Source organism: Rhamphochromis sp. 'chilingali' (genome assembly GCF_963969265.1).
Source record: "Rhamphochromis sp. 'chilingali' genome assembly, chromosome: 21".
In the NCBI taxonomy this organism is placed as follows: domain Eukaryota; kingdom Metazoa; phylum Chordata; class Actinopteri; order Cichliformes; family Cichlidae; genus Rhamphochromis; species Rhamphochromis sp. 'chilingali'.
Window position 1 is genome coordinate 27,427,514 of NC_137949.1, and position 22,963 is coordinate 27,450,476.

The window sequence follows — 22,963 nt, forward strand, 5'->3', positions numbered from 1 at the left end:
TGTCTAAGTCTCTGCACGCTTAGGCAGTTCCGCTCCAGTGGGCACATCTGCCCATGTTCATCCATGCAGCCGCAGAGGTGTCAGACATAGAAAGACACACACACACACACACACACACACACATTTACCCATATGCACATGCAAGGTATTGTCACATGGGCTATTAAAAGTAAAGCTGGACCGATTATGATCCCATTCAGAAAGAGAATAGCTCTCTTGATGTGAATGATGGCACATCACATGGTGCAGAGTGGAGTGGGAGTTTCAGTGGAGATGGAGGGGAAAGAGAATTGACAAGAGGAAATGGAAAATGGTATGCAGCCATAGAAACACGTGAAAAGAGTAAAAGAAAGGAGGGGTAAGGTCTGATGATGGTTCCTATCTATCCAGACTGGTCATTTGAATATTAGCAGTCTGAAAGCCAACACACTTTCAGACTGCACATGCATTTCTGAAGAACAACTCTTCTTCACAACACAGTTTTTGCTGTTGTAAATTAATGTGCAGACTATTAGCCAGAAGCCAAGCAGTAAGTCTGTTTTATCCCTATGATGAACTTTAATATTATAAAATAACAATAGATAATCACATTTTCCTCCACTTATCTGTGGTTGGAGGGGGTGAAGAGGGATATTCAATCCCTCCACTGAGCTGAGGGTCTACCCAGAGCTTCCTTCCAGCTGGACATGCCCACAAAATCTCCAAGTGAATGTGCCTGGGAGGCATCCTAATCACATGCCCTGAACCACCTCAGTTGGCTCTTTTCAATGTGAAGCAGCACCGGCTCTACTCCAGGCTTCCTCCACATGTCCAACCTCCTCTCTAAGGCTGAGCCCAGTCATCCTATGAAGGAAACCAATTTCAAACACTTGTATCTGCAATCTCAGTGTCACGGTGACCATCCAGAGCTCATGACCATATGTGATGGCTGGAACATAAATTGTCCTGTAAATCGAAAGATTTGTGTTCTACTTCAGCTCCCTCTTCATTCCAGCAGTCAAGTACAAAAGCTGTCTATCTTATCCCCCAAACTCTGTGCATGAACAGAGAAGGGTTTTCACCCAATGCAAATGTGCTCCTGTGCAGTTCCTCCAAAATAAAAACTACACATTGCTGGACGGATGTAAACCGGTGAGAAGTGGACCGTAAAAGGGAAGCGATAGAAGGTGGGGTTGAACAAGAATGGGAGAAGTGTGAAAAAAAAGATAAAAAATCAAAATATACAGTATGAAAAGTACAGACAGTGGACACTTTTCATTGTTTTTAACACTTGGCTTCACTTCAGCTCTTTGTATATTATAACTTCACTCTTCTCCACGGCTGGGTGAAAAACGGCCCACAGACAAGCTGTAACAACAGATGCTCTTTGAAGGTAGACAAGCCATCAATGGACTTCCAGTGCACTAACAACTTTTGATTTTTATCTGTGAAAAGCGCTATATAAATACATTTTACTTACTTACCACCACTGCTGGATTATAACTTCAGCTTTTCCCTCAACTTAATCTGATTAAGACAAAAACCACATTATCTGAGAACAGCAAAGACTCATATCTGAGGTCCCTAAACCAGGAAGTCCTCCCTGCTATGATTGCACCCTGAGAGCATAGCAACAGGATTTAAGACAAGCACCATCCTTGGTGACGTATGAACGCCTTTATGCTGAGGAATACGCACATGCACAGAAATGCAGTTCTGCAGGCCTTCTCCAAGTCCACAGAAGACATCATCAAAATTCCATGATTTCCGAGCAAGCTCAGAAAGACAAAGGTTGGTTCCTGATCCAAGGCCAGTAACGGTTCTCTGGTTACTCATAAACATATTCCCTTTTGTATTGTCAATGTGTTTGTCATTTAAAATTACACACTCATAAAAAAAACCCTCACAAAGAAAATATGCAAGTAACTATTTCATAGTTCACAAGAAAATGGCATCACAGGCTTTACATGCATACAGTTGTTATATATGCCTTCCTTGCCACTATAAAACTGCACCTTACCACATCTTTACTGATGCCATCCTCTATTGATCACCTAACAACAAGTAGCCCAGAGAAATGCATCTGTGCTCATAAATGTCAACATTTTTTAGTGTGCCTCATACTTGTTTCACACTCTACAGAGCAGAGAATTCACATATTAAAACTGCCCTTCAAGACTTTGGGACAGCACGTGTAATAAAGGATCCAAATAAAGCATTCCTGGTGGAAATCATAAGCATCCAGAGAGAGCGAGAAAGGCAGAGTGGAACTTTGAGCATGTCAGCTGTTTTTCTGGGCTGTCTCAGAGGAGGGGTTTATGTAAGTGGTTTATTGCGTGCCTGCATCAAGAAGAGGAGGGGGGGGGAGGGGGGGTGACACGGGGCATTTATGAGATTAGCACAAAGTAAACTTCTTCTTAGAGTGGTTTCTCTTGCAGGGGACATCAGCATTCGGCAACAGAGACAGTACTGGGCAGGGTGCAGGGTTAACAATCAATTCAGGAATTAGAAAAAAAATGACAACATTAAATGTTCTCTGGAAAAATTAGGAGATAGAGCAAGAAAGGGACATGTCTTATGTTCCCATTACCTTAAGTGCATAGTGACACCTGAAGCATAGCAGGTGACGGCCGTGGCACATGCACGACTGCCGTTATGTTGGCACCTGCTAATTTGCTTTACAGTGCAACGTAGGATTGTTCTTACAGTGTATTTCAAGGTTAAAGGTATGAATTATGGCAAATGGCACAAGTGACTACAGTTATGCAATAAACACAAAATGACAAAGTATTTGGCTCTAAAAGTATAGCGCTTTCACAATATGATATTATGCAACAGGAAAAAAGTTGTTCCAAGTATCCTGTGAAACAAATCATAGTTCTTGTACAGATTAAAGATGCCTGGGTTGATTCTGTCTCTTCATGAAATCCCAGGCAGACTTGATAAAGTAGAGGCTGTGGCTCAGTGGGAGCCACACCATCTGTTGCAAAACTTCATATTGCGTTGTTCATATTGTGAAGGATCCATATTCAGGCTTTATATGCCTGTTATCGTGCTACAGAATGACTGTGGTACTAGTCGGAAATCTTTGGTCTGCACTGATACTCGATAAGGATGCTTTGCAATGGATAAGAAAGTCCATCACACTGACCACAAAACCAACTTTTACAGAAAATGTGCAAAACAAAACCACTTACCAGATAAACACAAAGCCTCATAGACTGAATGTCTCTTTATTTCTTCATCTATGAACCTCAATGTGTATCGAAATTTCCACTGAGAGAAAGTGTAGATGTAATGTAATCCACTTTTTATAAAATATCAACCCATTACCTCTATGCATTTCTCTGAAAAAAAAGGATTTTCAACAGATATTCAGTATTGTTACCTTTTTTTAATAAATGAAGATATTTAAACACTTTATTTTGTCTGTCTGTAGAAAAAGAAATCAGTTTTTATTCTGTAAATGGTCACAGAAGTCATCCATTTTCTGATTTGTTTTGAAAGAAAAGGGGAGGTTTATCAATCCTACAAACATCTGATCTGATGATTGAGTATCATGTGAGAAGTAGAACCATCAATCAGAAGACGACAAACCTAATCTACCACTTCAGGTCTGCTGGTCTTAGAGAGGACGTGAGAGTAGCAATACATCGGGGGAAGGAGTCTCAGCCTCTTCTTCCTCCACAGCCAGTTAGCCACACAGCAACAGCTGGGCACTTTGATTAATTCGTCCGAAGGCAGTGATTTATTCATTTGTGAGGGACCCGCATGAACTCCGTAATGGCTTTACATCATGTGCATACAAAGACAACATGCAACATTTGGACTCACTTAATATTTATACAACTTTTTTTTTTCCTCTTTCCTACTTCTCACCCTCTCACTCCTCTTCGCTTTGCCATTAATCAGTTTTGACAGCTACCAAGAGGAGTGTGGTTAATGTGAAGTTTTATCATGATTAATTTTGTTTGAAGGAGGTATTTCTGATACATTTTTTATGCGGTATTTGCTTTGACTTTTCTGCTTTTATAGACTCCATCATCGGTTATTCTACCTCACCACAGCTCAGATGAGAAATTGGATATTTTTCTTCTGAAACCAGACCATTAAAATCAACTCAGATCTACTCGATTTTGTATCTAATCTGTAATCTAAGTAACACATAATGTTTTTTTCCCACTTTCACACAAATCTTTTTTTATAATGTTAACAAGTAAAGCAGATGACTGCACTGATTAATTACCTTTCCAATACTCAGTTGATGCGTTGTTTTAATAGACACTAACAAAGACGAAAAAAGAATTAGTGTAGCACCTAAACCCTAAAAGTAACCATTTTTGTAAATTTCCAAAAGAAGAAGCATTAATAGAAAAGTGAATGTAGCACTGTAGCAAAACACAGTATTCATTCCAGCCTCATCGAGAGCTACAAACTATGTTATTTCTTTCTGCAGTCTCTCTTTCAAGCTTTTTATCCCTTTTAGCATACTCTCAGGAATGCGCACTTACACACACACACACACACACACACAAAGTGCTGATGCCAGCATTTTGTGCTTTGTGTTTTCACTCTCAGCTCTTATAATCTGTTTTATCTCAGGTGCTGCCAATAGCAGGTTTAATTAATGAGAGGATATTCTTAATGTAATTTAGCCTCGAAAGGATTATAAAATGACACATCACTCTGTGGCCTGCAAGGCAATGAGGGATCGTGCAGGAGTGAGGGGTGGAAGGAGAGAAAAAGACTTAGCCGAAAGTCTGTATGACTTGTCTTATATTGTAAGCAGCACTTCAAAGTTAAAACAGTATTAAAAACTGAAAATTACATCAGCTTGTGTAAAACTCTTTGCTGAATCTGTATGTGCATGCACGTACTTTGTGTATCCTCCATTTACATTTTGTTTTTGCACCTTTGTCATCAGCTTTTCTATCAAGGGGGTTTGGATTTATCTTTTAACACAGGGGTGTCCCATACTAATTAAGGCCAGACTGAAAAGCTACTCAGCCTAAAGCATTGCAAAGTGTCATTCTTTTATTGACAGACCCGAGAGAAGCAAAGACAGGGAAGTGAGAGACACTGGGTTACAAGTAAATATTAAGATCGCTGATGCATGCAACACACTGGGTGAAGGCTTTATGACTGGATTCATAACTGGACGGTTACTAAACTATGTGGCTTACCATCACTGTGGTGCTCTCCCTTAACTTTACATTAATGTTTCTCCAAGGCAATATTTTAATGAGTTGCGTATCATAGTAGATTATTATTAAATATAAATAAAGACTTTATTTTATTGAGGTGTTGTAGACACATGACTACTTAGAGGCTCATCTGCAATCATCTGGTAACTTCCAGTCATTAGCCGAAAACATGTATTCCCCTAACTGGTGTAAGCACCCTCTTTGCAGCTGATTTCACCTACCAACAGCCAACATCAATACACATTTTTGTCATGGTCTCCGTGCCTGCCTGGCTGGCCCTACAAGGCTACATGTGTTGTTTGGTTTTCTCTCTCTCCCTCTCTGCTTGGGCGGAGCCACACACCTGACAACAATCAGCTGTCATCACCTAGGAGCACTATTTGAGGCGGGAACACAGATCCTCTCCTCGCTGGATGGTTAATTATTCTCCCAGCGCCTGTGAACCTGTGTTTTGTGATTGACTTCCCTTTCTTCTGCTACAGACTTTCCTCCCCGGACCCATGACCTCCCTGCCGTGTGTGTTTGGGCAAGAAGACGTGAGCGAGTGTGAGAGAGCTTCCCCGTGATTCCCTGGAGTTTGGATTTCCCTTCACTGTATATATCGTGCACTGGTGCTGTAAATAAACTGTTTTTGGAGACGTCTAACCGCTCTGCGCTTGAGTTCCTACTACCAGATTGTGACAATTTTTCACTTGAGACTGATGGTTGTATTACATCAAATAACGTGCACAACTCTCGCACATGACGTCACAAGACAAAGCAATATAGCTCAGCAGAAGTAGCACATAGATGTGCTTCTGCTGTACATGATTGGATATTCTATTTGTGTATAAGATCAGTTTTAAAATATGATACAGGTATTTGTATTGTAAAGGCATGCGGTGGAAATGATTGCACAGTATCTTTCTGTTTGTATATTTATGTGTGCTGATGGCAATTGGCACACCTGCTTATCATCACCTAATTAACCCCTGCAGTAATCTGCCGCGCCCCTCATCCAGTCTTTGCCAGATCATTCCTTCACCTACGTGGTATGGGGCATTCTTTGGCAATAAAACATGAGCAGTTTCTCGTGTTTAGTTATTTGACTAACTGTGATCTCATTGCACTTCAGGTCCGCTCTCCAGGATGCCTACTAGCTCTCTCTCACCTTCAGCCTGCCTACCCAATCTCTGCTAGACATGAGGCTTCACACTACTTTCTGCCTCCCTTATCACCTGCTTCTCTCCCTCTCAGCCAATCAAACCCAAACACTCATTAACTGCCTTCCTCTCCCAGGGCCAAACTCCACCCCCACCTATCCTCATCTGTCTTGTTTTGCTGTGCAATAAACTTTAAGTTGTTTTCTCCAAACCGCTTTAACTTAAAGATATTAATGGAGACTCGAATTTGAATAACATTTGTACAAATAAATCTGAAAAAAACATTCCAAATACATAAATTAATGCAGAATTTTATCATACAGACCTTTTAAATTCCATTCTTTGGGCTTATTTCAGCACAGCCAAATCACACATTCATACAGACAGATGCACAGCTTCAAATCTCTGCCACTAGCCCTCCAGTCTTACACAATGAAACCAGCCAGGACAGATTATTACTGCAGACCAGCATGTGTTCCATTTATCACAATCTGTGACACTAGCTAACCGTAATATCAAAGTTGACATAAATTTAATTAACTGTCTGTACATGGACCCCAATTTGCATTTCATAAATTATATGTTCTAGCGTGCATTTGTAGGGAATAGAAGAAAGGTAATGGCAACCCATATTTAAAACATGGTGGTTTTATTTTATTTTGTTCTTTTTTGCTACATGTGCTGATGATATAACCTGCTGTCACTGGTTTAAGAATCAGGTGTGCAAGCAAATGAAGAGAAGCTCTTCGTGGGCCTGTTAAATGAGGCTGGGACAGAGGGATGATGTGTTGACCGTCTGTTTTGTGCTATCATTTTTCTGCCTGGGACGTGTTCCTCATCACTTTAAGTTTCCAAGCATTTCAAACAATAAGACTGAATTTCAGTTTGTGTTGTACAGAAGGATCACATGGTAACAAATAGACAAAATATTGTATTAGTCCACTCAACACACTTGGAAAGTAATTTTGTCTGTTTCTTTCTTTGAAAAAAAACCCATTAATTTTAAATTAATACTTCAGGTGAATGTTGTATCCTGTAGTTATCCAAGTTAAAGATTAAAATCTCTTTTTCAAGCCAGCAACATTAAAAGCAGTGACATTGAACATAAGAGCTTTGCTATTGTTCCTTTAAAACAAACTGAAACTCTCCAATCATGACCAATTCTGACAATTTCAGCCCCTTCTGTACATTATGCCAGGAGACAGGGGCAGCATCCTAATTTTTTTATATCAATGTGAGCTTGTAGGCTGTACTTGTTGTAATTTTTACACATCCAGACCCAAAGATAAGAAGGACCCAGCCCAAGTACAGATTTAAAGATAAAGCAACCAAGTCTGTTTATACAGAGATGGCCGCTTATCAGCAGTATTCCAAGATCAGAAATGTACACAATTTCCACAGCAAATAATAAAATGTGAAGCACAAAGATAGACAGTATCCTTCCTCTTTAGGTCCATGTCTGGTGCATTCATTAAGAGCAGATAAGCAAAGCCCAAAAAAGGTAAAACGTTCCGGAGTTCAAGAAAAAATTTTCAGCTCGGACACAAACGTTTCAAATGACAAATTCTGATCTAATATGACACCTAAATACTTAAAAGATGCAGCCATTTGAATTTAAGCCCATTGGATGGTTTTGATCTTAGGAGGCTTTGCCATATGTGAATAACATGAACTTGGATTTGCCCGCATTTAACACCAATTTAAGTTGAGCTGATTATATGCTATGTTTACTGCACATTGCAAAATCATGGCACTTGTGATAGTACATGAACTAAATCACAGGATAAAATTTTTACCGACCACTGGATGGCGAGAGCCATTTCTGCTACTTCCTGAATGTCTCAGATATGACTTTTTATCCACTCCTGGCACCTGAGGGAGTAAAGAAGCACAGGATGACTTAGCTTTTTGAATGCAGTGTCCCCACAACAACTGGAAACTCGTACTGAACTTTCAATGTCTTACTTTGTTTTCTTGTACAAACATGTACAGCTGACCCCTGTTTGTTCATACCATCTGCATTGTTTGCCAGGATAGAGGTCTCTTTCTTAACAGAACCCAATACTTTCCACCACTTGGCAAATTAATTTTAACACATTTTAACACTTATGACGATGTACCACAACATTAAAGAAAATGACTCGCAACACTGTCCAGAACAGACTTCACAGTGGTCTGTCTCTTTCTTAACATCAAACACTCGCTATATGAATCCTCTCTCAAAGACTTGGAGAGCATCTGTGACCACAATAATTCACAGCTGCGAACTGATTTCCTCCCGGTCAAGCAAGCTCTTGATCACGAGCGCCTGTTCAGAAAGTCTTACTGACTTGTGATCACTTACATGGGGAAAAGTTCCCAGGACTTTGGATTAGGTTTTCCCTTTAATTCCAGGGTCCAGATTTGCAGCAGAACATGTGTTCTGCTTTCAGGATTAAAATAGGCATGAAAAGCTGTTTGTCTGAGGCGAAGATACAAAACCAAATAGGAAAAGCCTCTGCAACTATCTCCCGCAAGCTAGAACCCAGATCAGGTATATTTAATTCATATTTGCGTCTTTAGGCTGTGTTGCTTGGGTAACATCCACATGCAGCAGCAGCAGCTTAACACTTTGACACAGCCTGTTTGGAGCAGCAAGTGTGTTTTAGCAATTGAACAATCACAGAGAGCTCACAGATCTCAGGATTCAACTTATTAAATCTGTGCATTTGTTGTGTTTTTGATTTCCTTTGACAGCAGAGAAAATCCAGAAAGTTTTTCTTTCTCAAAAAGATCTCATCAATACCTTAAAACAGCATTTAAAATCAGTTAATTGGCATGGATAGCGCTCTGTCTTGGGACACAGTTGATGCATGTTTTATTCTTTCAAGGATACTCCGTGAATTACGAGTTAAAAATTCACAATTCCGTCCGAGCTGTAAGCATTTGGCAATTTTGCGGTAGTTATGTCTCACATGCTGAAAACTCTCATTCAGAAGAACTTGATTTGTTTTCCAGATGACTTGTAAAAGCTGTAGCACATTCATTTCAAGCCACTTAAACATTAAAGGCTATAAAATGCCGTGCACATTTGGAACATCATTTGAAGAATTTGGAGCAGCAGAGAATTTTGTAATTGGCAAGATTAATAATATTTACAGCGTTGAGATGCAAATCTCCCTTCGCCGGGGCCCCATGAATAATTGAGTGCGAACAATCACTTTGAATAATTCATTTCTAAATATTCTTCAGTGTATTTTTTTTTTATGACCAGAGGGCAAGCTGAGTTTTGTGACAGCAGCAATGTGCGGCAGTAATTACGCTGAGTGTTTGTGCCTCCCCCCCCCCCCCCCCCCCCCCTTAATTGCTGGGAGAAGTTCCTTTGGCCCAGTAGTCTTTTTCAAAGCGGTGCGGGGTTGTAGAAAATAAGGTGATAAGACAGAGACAGAGAATAGAGGGAGAGTAAACAATCATTCTCCCCTTCTTTCTATCCGTCTTCCTGCTCATATCCCCTTACTATAATTTCCATCGCCGAGATTTCCTGTACCAACTATCTTTCTGCCTGTGTTTGCGGCTCATGAGTAGAATATTGATGCTAATGAAATTAATTACTTGTGGTGCTTTTTCTTTCAATATTTGCATCCTAACAGCAAGGTCTGCTGGGGGAGAGAAGCAGAGTGAAAGGAGCACCAGGAGAGCAGACTTTGACTGAGGTGGGAAATTAAAAAAGGGAAGCTTTAGGAAGCAGATAAGTTGATGTGCGCAGCGAGACCCCCAGACCTCCAGGACCTAGTAGGAATACCGCTCTCCTGATTAAAATCACAGCTATCATTAAAGCAGCGCCCCACTCGCCATTTTTAATTGAGGGGTTTTAAACATACACTGTGACTTGACTACAAAGCACAAAGCAAGAGGTTGAAGCCACAGGCGCTTTCTCTGTATTTTCAGCAGCTCGGGCCAGTCGTGTTAATGATGGATCCTCCTGCTGTTAAGGCCACTGGTGTTAACGATTAGCCAATTAATTTTTCAAGAAGAAATTTTGCGACAAATACCCCGTGAGTTTTGTTCACAAAGTTCTTTTATTTATTCCACGATGGCTTTTCTGCAGGTGCCGCTTCGAGTCGTCAAGGGCTCGCGTCTGTTGCCGTTGCATTGTTTTCCCTCATATTTCACATCATACGAATGCAATCACTGCACAACCAAAATCGCACGTACTAACTCAAGCCTGTTTTTCTTCACTCGGATCCCCAGAGATGTTGCCAGCAAGACTTATGAGATGGTCTCTTTCATTGGTTGTGGCATAAACTGAAACAGGATGTCAGGAGTATTGAAGACAAGAAGGCACTTTGTACAATTTCATTATGCCTTGATAGATGATGTGCACCTGTTCTGATTACAACCATAAAACACTGTTCCAAGCTTCATCATCCATCTCTTGAAGCAGAATATGCTTGGTGCTTAACTCAAACCCCCTATTGCAAGATAATAACATAACAAAAGATTTTGCGCTTTTGAGCTTTAGCAGGATTTAAAGGTTTTTTTAGGCTAGGTAGATTACTTGTTTTCTGCTGTCTTTTCTTGTTAATTACCTCTAACAACATCACAATTTCACATTGGCAGACACCTAAAACCACACTGGCTTCTCTCATCATCCTGTCCCTTCTCTCTTATCCTTTAGAGTCTTCTCTCATACTTTGCAGAGTAGCCAGAAACTTAACCAGAGGCCTCACTGCCTGCTATCGATCTGCGTGTCGTAATGATGGCTGAAAGATTGCCTGCACCAGGGAGTGATCTGGGAGCTAGTGCAGGATTAAGGAAGCCATGGATTGCTATCGATTTCTATCTGATACAATCATTTCATTTGAGCTCAGATCTCCTTCCTGGTGCATTGTGAACCAACCCGCAGCAAAAATCTTTTAATTCACCCATCCACCCACCTATATCAGAAGACCTTAATGCTATAACATGCCACTCAGCTAACAGGGTTAGCACCTTGTGTTGTTTTTGTCATTCCTTCAGAACTTATTAATTAAAACTGACCTGAACACTAAGACCTCGGGGGCCCCGTCCCACCCCCCATGAGAGATCTAAGTTGAAATGAGGTCTCAGGGAAGATCTCAGCCTGACCACTAGAGAGATCTTATGGCTAATACGGCATCGCTACGCTGTGACAGATTTGTGAACAGCAGGGTCATTTACTTTGATTGATTGTTTTTTGTGGAGAATGCCCCCATTTTCCCACTGAAAATAAGGCCAATCTATTGAACAGCCATGTCTCGTGGGTGGGTGTTTTTAATTTGTCTCTGCTGATGAGATGTATCGTTGTCGCTGGATTTATGTCCTCAGCTCAGCATGCAAGGGGTCTCTTTTAAAACTCTCATGCACTGTACAGCAGGGGTCCCCAATCCCAGTCCACGAGGGCCGGTGTCCCTGCAGGGTTTAGATGTGTCCTTGATCCATCACAGCTGATTTAAATGGATAAATGACCTCCTCAACATGTCTTGAGGTTCTCCAGAGGCCTGGTAGTGAACTAATCGTGTGATTCAGGTGTGTTGACCCAGGGTGAGATCTAAAACCTGCAGGGACACCGGCCCTCGTGGACTGGGATTGGGGACCCCTGCTGTACAGTATCAAAACGTGGACCTGACGTTGCTCCATGATAGATAAATAAGGAAAAACATACCAGATTCAGAACATCAAGGTTTAAAAAATTTTTATTACCACGTAAAAAGGGATTCAAATGTGAGATCCAATTTTTTTTATATGCCCAACTAAGCAATAAATGCTGTATGCTCATCATCTAAACAAGTAGGGATGGCTGTCATCAGTTTAAATGAAACTAATATTGTGTTTATCCCTACTCTTCTGCCCAGGCTTATGTCAGCTTATTAACTCCGCCTCTGCACTTCTAGCTTGATGAAATTCACATACAAGTATCATGCTGACACAGACCTGCTTTGTAAGGGGCTTGTTTCCTAGCATGCTCTTCAATTAGTCCAATTTATGTAGCAAGGCCCGGATTCACCTTCAAAGCTGAGGAGCAAACAGCCAGGCTTCTATTGATTTGGCCCTGCTTTTCCTCTCAGCCATTGATTAAATCTCCGGAATTATTTGCTATGCAGGCCAGAGGGATGGCATTATTGCTCTGCTTTGCCGTTACCTGTCAGTTATCCAGCCCTACCAGACAGAGAAATAAGGCCACCAGAGGTAGAGGAGAGAGATGTGATGAAAAACAAAAGCACCCAACCACCCTCAACCCCCACCCACTCCCTGTCTTTTAACTCCAGGAACAGATTTGTCCCTTAATGAAGGTCTCACCACGGAAACAAGACTGGTCGAGAGGGTCACAGGGGTTCGAGGAAACGCCCTCTTATCCTGGGCCGGCTTACCCCCGTAGCCACTGGAGATGACAGTGCCCCAGTCCAAGTGTTTGACCCTCAGATTGATTTATCGTAATCAACTGTGAGCCAGGAAGAATCTAGAGGATGCCTGTGTGGTAGGGAAAGGCACCTTGGGACCATACAGACAATCACTAGACCCTCCATCAATTTACACATGACAGCATCCAAAGGCAGAGACGCCGAACTGTCTTTGGTGAGGGTGAGAGAATAGGCAGCTCAGAGGGGGTGAGCAAGGTGGGGATGGATAGATTAATGTGCATATATGTGTGTGGGTGTGTGTGGATGGGTGGTGATAGCGGGGTATAGAATGAAGGGTCCCTAGGGCCAAGACAGTTAATTAGCTTTGTGGGAAAACAATCACACTAACAAGCCAAACAAACTTATTAGACTACCCCCATTATCCTTCCTGCTCTCCTTCCTGCCAATGTGGCAGTTTGAGAAGGAGCTCTTCCTCAACGGCATTTTTAAATTTACAATTTTGGTCAGTTTTTTGGCCGGATGTAGGTAAAGCAGAAAGGAACAAAAGCAAGCAGATCACCGTCCTATTTGGAAAAAACTCTCTGGATGATTCTTGCATTTTTCAAGAGCATATTTAATCACCTCTGAAACATCCCCTCGGTCCTGGGTTTTGCAGGAAATGAGACCAGTTCAATTAAGTGAGAGAGAACAGAGAGTGATTTCACAAGCACATCTTCTCACTTTCTTCAGGCTTAACTGCTCCACTAGCTTTATGTCCACTGTGTATGGCACAACCCAGTAATAAAAAATGACCACGCTACATGAAGCAGTATCCCAATGTGCACCAAACGAAGTAGTCAGTCTTGACCAGCCAACAGACTCACTCCCTCAAACTCACTCCCTTTTTTGCCTACTAACATCAAACCTCCACAGAGTGAGCTGATCATTAAGAAGTCCATCCCCAGCACACAAACATTCGCAAAGTCACATAAAACACTGGTGCAAATAATCGGAGATGCATTCATTCACGCCTGCATGGCTCTGTGTTAAAGTACGGATTAGGAATGACTGGCATATAGGCACATGGGACGATATGTCACGCTACACATAAAGAAGTGGACTGAGAGCAGATGTAGTCCTCCAAGGGTGTGGCTGGCACAGGGCTGCTTTCCTTGGCCACTGTCCATGCTCTCCCACTGCTGCAGAACTGTATGAGATGCCTTTAATATGGCTTTAAGTCTCACTGAACAGTGGGGAACCCAGGGATCCAATTTAATACCGGCCAGCTGCCCAACTTGCCTGTTCACAGTCTGCCATATGTAGGTCTTACTGTGAGTGTGAGCAAGTTTGTGAGTCTATACATGTGAGTTTCCAGGCTTTTAATTATGCAGGCATAAGTACTGTGTGGAGTAATTTTAGTAAAATGCAAAATGTTTGTGTTTAATCGAGTGCCATCGTGCGCTTGCCTACTTCAAGAGATTTCTTAAACCTAGAAATGAGACCTCTCCAAAATAAGATAAAGCTTCATCAAGCATATATCACATTAACTGCAAGATTAGAAGTTAATGAGCTATTTTTTAAGTGTAAATTCTTTCTCGAAGTCAACTTTTTTCCTTGTCATCACATTCGGGCAAAATTGAGGTGATTGAGGACCTCATAAAGGTCCGACATGTTCCACAAACATGGACTGCATTTAATTTCAAACCACGACGAGCAGTGAGTAAGAAATAAATAACAGGTTTTCAAGTTTTAACTGGGCATCAGTGTGTTTGTCATATTCTGCAGATTACAAAGAGGAAGTGCAACATCCTCAGTTGATGGCAAATCTTTTATCGCTTTGGTTTCACTCAAAACTGATGTGGACTTAGGCTGGTTCTATAGTGTCACATTTCCAATTCAATTCAATTCAATTTTATTTATATAGCGCCAAATCACAACAAAAGTCGCCTCAAGGTGCTTCATAGATACAGAGAAAAACCCAACAATCATATGACCCCCTATGAGCAAGCACTTTGGCGACAGTGGGAAGGAAAAACTCCCTTTTAACAGGAAGAAACCTCCGGCAGAACCAGGCTCAGGGAGGGGCGGGGCCATCTGCTGCGACCGGTTGGGGTGAGAGAAGGAAGACAGGATAAAGACATGCTGTGGAAGAGAGACAGAGGTTAATAACAGATATGACTCAATGCAGAGAGGTCTGTTAATACATAGTGAGTGAGAAAGGTGACTGGAAAGGAAAAACGCAATGCATCATGGGAATCCCCAGCAGCCTACCTCTATTGCAGCATAACTAAGGGAGGATTCAGGGTCACCTGGTCCAGCCCTAACTATATGCTTTAGCAAAAAGGAAAGTTTGAAGCCTAATCTTAAAAGTAGAGATAGTGTCTGTCTCCCGAATCCAAACTGGAAGCTGGTTCCACAGAAGAGGGGCCTGAAAACTGAAGGCTCTGCCTCCCATTCTACTTTTAAATACTCTAGGAACAACAAGTAGGCCTGCAGAGCGAGAGCGAAGTGCTCTAATAGGGTGATATGGTACTACAAGGTCATTAAGATAAGATGGGGCCTGATTATTTAAGACCTTGTATGTGAGGAGCAGGATTTTGAATTCAATTCTGGATTTAACAGGAAGCCAATGAAGGGAAGCCAAAACAGGAGAAATATGCTCTCTCTTTCTAGTCCCTGTCAGGACTCTTGCTGCAGCATTTTGGATTAGCTGAAGGCTTTTCAGCGAGTTTTTAGGACATCCTGATAATAATGAATTGCAGTAGTCCAGCCTGGAAGTAATAAATGCATGAACTAGTTTTTCAGCGTCACTAAGAGACAGGATATTTCTAACTTTAGAAATGTTGTGTAAATGGAAGAACGCAGTCTTACATATTTGTTAAATATGTGCGTTGAAGGACATGTCCTGGTCAAAAATGACTCCAAGGTTCCTCACAGCGTTACTGGAGGCCAAAGTAATGCCATCCAGAGTAAGAATCTTGTTAGATACCATATTTCTAAGATTTTCAGGGCCAAGTACAATAACCTCAGTTTTATCTGAATTAAGAAGCAGAAAGTTAGCAGCCATCCAGGTCTTTATGTCTTTAAGACATTCCTGCAATTTGTGTGTTATCTGGCTTCATAGATAGATAGAGCTGGGTGTCATCTGCATAGCAGTGAAAATTTATGCTATGTCTTCTAATGATGCTGCCTAAGGGAAGCATGTATAATGTAAACAGAATTGGTCCTAGCACTGAACCCTGTGGAACTCCATAATTAACCTCAGTGTGTGAAAAAGGACTCTCCATTTACATGTACAAATTGGAGTCTATTAGATAGATATGATACAAACCACTGCAGCGCAGTACCTGTAATACCTGCAGCATGTTCTAATCGCTCTAATAGGATATTATGGTCAACAGTATCGAACACTGCACTAAGGTCTAGCAGGACAAGCGCAGAGATGAGTCCACTGTCAGATGCCATAAGAAGATCATTTGTAACCTTCACTAAAGCTGTTTCTGTGCTGTGATGAACTCTGAAACCTGACTGAAACTCTTCAAATAAGCCATTCCTCTGCAGATGATCTGTTAGCTGTTTGACAACTACTCTTTCAAGGATTTTCGATAAGAATGGAAGGTTGGAGATTGGCCTATAATTAGCTAAGACTGCTGGGTCTAGAGATGCTTTTTGAGTAAAAGTTTAACTACAGCCAGCTTGAAGGCCTGTGGTACATAGCTGATTATTAGAGATAGGTTGATCATATTTAAGATCGAATAATTAATTAATTTAATAAAATTTCTTTGAGCAGTTTTGTAGGAATGGGGTCTAAAAGACACGTGGATGGTTTGGAGGAAGTAATTATTGAAGTTAACTCAGAAAGATCAACTGGAGAAAAAGAGTCTAACTTAACATCAATGGTACTAAGAGTAGCTGTAGATAATATTACATCTGTGGGATGATTATTGGTAATTTTTTCTCTAATGATAAAAATGTTATTTGTGAAGAAGTTCATGAAGTCATTACTAGTTAACATTAAAGGGATGGTTGGCTCAAAAGAGCTCTGACCTTTTGTCAGCCTGGCTACAGTGCTGAACAGAAACCTGGGGTTGTTTTTATTTTCTTCAATCAGTGACGAATAGAAGAAGAAATCTGAGAGGAATTGCTCAAGAACCAGAACATCTAAGATATCAGATAACGGCAAAAAAGTTTTAACCCTCTCAGGCTCAAATTAAACTTTTTGTTGCTAATGCACAACCAAGTCCTGCAGTGGTACTTCTGAGTAAAAAAAAAACTATGTATGTGGGGTAATCAGGTTGTTAGTTTTCAACTGTTGCAAATCGGCAACGCCTGCCTCGAGAGGGTTAATAACCCAAATAAAACATAAATGTGGTAACATTGACCAGCTACTAAACTATTACCAAATAAACTAAAGCTAACAACCCTTCACAAATCACACAATTAACACAAGTATAAAAATTCAACTTCAATTTCATTTTAAATTCACACTTAGCTCATACAGTAAAGGTAAAATTGCTTTGATTAAATGGCCTTTTTGTAGTATAAAGGATAACAAGAATCCTAAAAAGAAGTACCAGCCATAGTAAAAATAAATAAATTAATTAAATAAAGGAAAGGGTGGAATTCACACTTAAACTGTGCTTGGTTAATCCAACATCATTAAGTTGTTCTCTGTTTTGGTAGGTGCATTTACAGACTGCCTAAATGTGTGCCATTTGAAGAGCACAAGGACCCCAAAGTGCTCTCACTCCCTTGAGTGGAAAGCAGACACCGTTACTCATTTCCTCCTCCGAGAGGAGCAAGCAGCCGTGAGAGCTGAGGTTTGACACTGGGCCACAGGAGACCAGCTACCTTTCCCTCAACAATGACCTCCTAAACCACTGCAGGACTCATGAGGCCGCCCTGTAGTTGGAACACGTGGATGACATTTATTGTGCAGTGGAATTCAGAACTCCATCAGTAATCTCATAAGCTATATACGTGCAGGGATAAAGTTGTGTGTGCATGAGTATGTGAGTGTGTGCAGTTTCAGGTCACTGTCTTTTACAGAGGTGAGCCAGCTTCTGACACATGCTTCATTACTGAAAGAGAAGTCTAGCTTTACAAAGACCCTTTTGAGTAGAGCTGTGCCATTGTGAAAGCTTGTTAACTTTTACTTGTTCCACTCGGTGACTGTGCTTCCCATGCGTCCCGACTGATACAAATACACAGTGTGTGCAAAGGTGATGAAAGCAAGGAACTATTGCAGATAAAGTGATTTTGAGTGAGTGTGTTTGTGCATCTTTGTTTGCCTGTTGTGTGTGCAGAGTAATGACGCACTGTGTCTGATGGGAAAGTCACATCTTAATGATGGATGGTCGATTATAGAGAGATCTTTTGCTCATCCCGGGCCCAATGTGCTCCGTTATTAGCATGCATGTAAATGGATCATACCCAGCAGCCTCTTCGCTCTCACTTGCTGTCGCCATTAGATATGCAGCCCTGTCTCTCCATTAATAAAGCATAGTCACACTGGAAATTAGTGTGTGTACTTGTAGTGCGTCTGTGGATATGTGAATGTGACAGACAACAGCTTTCAGCTCACATTAAATCTTTTGGCTTGATCAAATGTCACAAGAAAAAGAGGGAAAGCATGAGAGATGAGTATTGTGAATATTGTGTTTAATCAGTTTTCTGTCCTTTACATTATTTAGACTCTGTGTGTGTTTGTGTGTCCGTTTAAAAATATCACTAGACATGCACCAGCCATGTTTTAGGTACACCTGTTCAGCTGCCTGTTTATGCAAATATCGAGTCAGCCAGTCATATGGTAGCAACTCAATACATTTAGCTATGCAAACATGTCAAGATTACCTGTTCAGTTCAGTTTGAGGATCAAAATGCAGAAGAAAGGTGATTAAAGTGACTTTGAACGTGGCATGGTTGTTAGTGCTAGATAGAATGAGCTCAGTAGTTCAGAAATTTCCCACCAGCAAATTTTGATTTAGTTTCAGTCATAGTTTTTTGACTTAGTTTTTATTTAGTTTTAGTTGACATGGTCTTTTTCACAGAATGGTCTGAAGCATTAGAAGTCTACACTTGGTGCCACTCCTGCCAGCAAAGAACAGGAAACTGAGACTACAATTTGCAGACAATAGAAGAGAAAATTGTCGCCTGCTCTGATGAATCTCAATTTCTGCTGCAACATTAGGGTGGTGAGACAGGATTTGGTGTAAACAACAGGATTAGTTAATTAGCTTTTAGATGGAGAAATTAAACTCCTGATGGCTCCTACCAGCAGGATAACGTGTCATGTCACAGAGCTCAAATCATCTCAAACTGGTTTCTTCAACAAGACAATGAGTTTGTTGTACTCACATGACCCATATAGTCAGATCCCCTTCCAATAGAGCACCTTTGGGATGTGGTGGAGCAGGAGTTTTGCATCATGAATGCACAGACGACAAATCTACAGCAACTGTGTGATGCTATCATGTTACTATGACCAAAATCTCTGAGCAATGTTTCCAGAACTTGAATCTGTGTATAATAATTCAGGCAGTACTGAAGACAAAAGGGGGTCAGATCTAATAAAGTGTCCAGTGAGTGTATATTGGTGCACAAGTCAGTGATGGAAAATAGTAAGCATGCCTTACAGTGTGCCTGTGTGTGTTTGTGTGAGTGCCTGGATGTAGAGGGTACAGTTTTTGCCAAAAGGCATTTCCTAATTTACTACCTGGCAATCCTCAGTATGGAAGAAGCGTGCCATCCAGAGCCACATAAATCTCTGTAATGTAGAGGTTATTGCACTTTTTATGTTGAAATTCTGCTTGCCTTTGAATGTGACAAACAATGTTTCCTTTAACAACACAATCTGTTCTACACAACTGCCATTTGTTTTATGGACTATATACATGGAGAGTTACACTTACAAACAGCAGACAGACACCAAGAGCTATTGCTGAGCACAATGAACTCTCTCCCTCCCCGATAATCTACAAAGTGACATCAGCACATTATTTAAGAGGAAAAAAGTGAATCATGTAAAATGTCTGGTAGTATTTACCACCTCATATTGCTATGATAAATCATTAAAGAGCATCATTGAAACTGCTGCAAGAAACAAGAATCTTCCATAAATCTGTGAATAGAATTGTGCGTATACATGTGCGCACACCAGTGCACGTGTATATGGCTGCATTTGCATCATTAGATTACAGCGTAGTCTCCGAAACCCTCCTTAATGATGCTGATGCGTTTCCTTTTGGGGCACTTGCTCCCAGTTTGAGCCAAACTACACATTACTCTACTCTAATAACCTTTTTAACAAGTCATTAGCTGTTTTCTGTGACCAAAAGCAACCAACAGCATCCTCTTTTACGCTTTGATTGAAGTATCTTGCGATAGATTTTCTTTGCCACATAAAGCGCATCCCGGGATGCGCTCTAGAAATACTTGGACTTAAACAAACAACACGAAAATAGAGCCAAAAACATTTTTTTAAACAAACACAAAGTACTTGACAGCAACTTTAGCTCACACTCAGTATCTTTATGTGCAGACTGCAGTATCAGCAGGCGTCATCCAAACGCTTCGTAGCATTTAAGTGAAACATCAGCGTCACGCAGCTGTGGCTTTAACACCATTCTCAGCTGGACGAAAATATGTAACGAGAACATGGCGAGGTGTGCGTTGTTGTAAGCGGCATTCTTTTACACCTTGGGAAATAATGTCGGGGCATATACAGCAGGAAGCTTAAGGCCTCTTTGGTCGGCAGCCACCAGCAGCAGGGAAGGATCCTCTGTTTGGCATTCATGTTAAGTGTGTGCTTTGCCTCCCCCCAACATTTCAACCTAATAGTTTGCGTGTGTCTGCTCATGTGGTGAGGGAACTGCTGTTTTTTAGCATGTGTGTGTGCGTGTGTGTGTGTGCACATGTGTTGCAGAGTAGAACAGAAGAGAAGAAAAAGGAGAAAGAAGGAGATGGAACGGAGGAATAAGAGGTGGTGAGCATGTTGGAGAGAGGGTGAGAGAAAGGGCAGTAATGGGTTCAGTCCCAAAGGTGAGGGCTATAATCCATCAGTAACCTTTCCTCCCACATGCTCTGCACATCTGCACATGTAAGTACACATAAACTCACTAACTGTGACTAGCTCGTGTAACCCCTACCGTCAAACTCCATCCACCCCACTGTTGGTTGTTTGATGAAAACCAGAATGCCCCACAAGATCACACAAATCCCCCCCCTTTAACTTTCCAACAACTTTAGCTTCATAGACCAAACTCTGTCTGTGTTGACAATATTTAATGCCCAGGGATTATCTTCAGGGTTCAACAAAGATTTTTAGACCGCTGCTGTCTCACTGAGGGTTTACACAAGCTTTTGATAGATATCCCCAATTCTATTAAGCAGCTGTGTACTGTGGGTTTAGTTGTACCCTCTGGAGTGCTGCATCACTTTTTAGTGCACTGTAGTTTTATGTTAATTGTAGCAGTCTTCGTCTAGGTGCCAGCTGGGAAACCGAGGAATATCCAAAGCTGTCATCGGCACCTTGTTCTTAAGCCCTAAAACACAGAGTGTTCATAGACAGTCATCTTTCCTTTTAAAGGTAAAAATGTTTGTCTCTCTTTGCTCCGGTCGCCAAATAATATGTTTGAAAATTACCCAGGAATGAGAGATCTAAGCCAGCCTACTACATTTTATAAACACTATGATACAAGTGAGGAAGCCAGAAAAAGTGGAAAACCACATGCTTAATTATAACACACAGCTGAAGCAATCCATTTTCCTTTTACCAGTGGAGTAAGTAGAATAACCCAAGATTGCATGATTCTGTTGGAATAATTCATTTTTTGTGGTTGCCACGTTGTTTAAAGGGTGTAGAGGCATTGAAACTTGGCTGGCTTTACAAGTGAGAGAAATGAGAGCTTTCAACCTCCGGCCAGGTTTTGCCTGGAACAAGGCAATCTTCTTCGCTCACAGAGCCTGCATTTTTAATGAGAACATCTGCTCCGGTGGCCCTCTGGTGGAACCGAGGCTTGCTTAATCACACAGTCGAGCCCCTCAAGTCTGTTGCAGTGGGATCTGCTCAGCCCAGTGATCAGACAGAGCTCACCACTTTGCACTAGAGCAAAGTCCTTGCTGGTTGACTGGGTGGAGAAGGTGTTGGAGGGGGCAGAGCAGAGGCACTACATTTGATGCAAACTTTATCCAGGGGAATTGTAGCTGAGACAGTGAAAGATGCAGTCAGAGTAAAAGCCTAGTGCTGCATGTGAGGTCTGTGTGCTATAAGTGGGCTTCTGACTCAGAGGAAATCTGTTTCTCTCATTTGCTCAGTAAAGATCCATTTGAAAAAGGTGTCGTAATCTCACGGGCTTGGAAAATTTACATATTCTATAGGTAATACAGTGGTTAGTGCTGTCACCTGAAGCAAGATAGTGCCAGGATTGAATCCACCAGCTGGTTATGCTCCTTCTATGTGGAGTTTGTATGTTTACCCTGCACGTGTGTGGGTGCTCCCTGCATGCTCAAGCTTTTTTCCGTATACCAGAGATATACATGCTAGGATAATTGGTGATTGTAAATGGCCTGCAAGTGTGAACTTGTTGTCTGTCTTTTTATATTAACTCTGTAATGGACTGGCGATCTGTTCAGGGTGTACTTTGCCCTTTACCCTGTGACAGCTGGGGGCTCCTGAATTCGAGAACAGGATAGGAAAATGGAGGGATGGATAAAACGATGTTGACTGGTACATAAAGTGACAATTTCTTTTTCACTAGTGGTCAAAAAAATATGTTTAGTAAATGAGAACTGTTTCAGAAAGCATCTGCAATAGTGTGAGAGGTTACTATGGAGAATAGAACACAACTTCTCAATATCTTCACCCACCTACGACTATACAACTATACGCAGTTGGCAAAACAATTTTATATTTCAAAAACTAACTCAATTGGGTGGCACAGGTGGTGCACCGGTTAGCATTGTCACTACACAGAAAGAAGATCCTGGATTCAAACCAGTCTTTGAAGGGCCTTTCTGACTTTCTCTCATATTCCAAAGAAATGCATTTTAGGTTAACTGGTGACTCTAAATTGGCTGTAGGTGTGAGAGAGAGTGCGAATGGTTCTCTGTCCAGGGTGTACCCTGCCTTCCCCCCTGTCACAGCTAACATAGCCTCCAGTCCCCCAAGACTTGAAATGGATAAATGGATGTATAATTGTATTTTGTCTCTCATCTAGGATAATAAATCATTATATTTCTATCCATAAATAACTGCATATTATAACTGAAAAACTATCACACATAAGTACATCACTAAAAC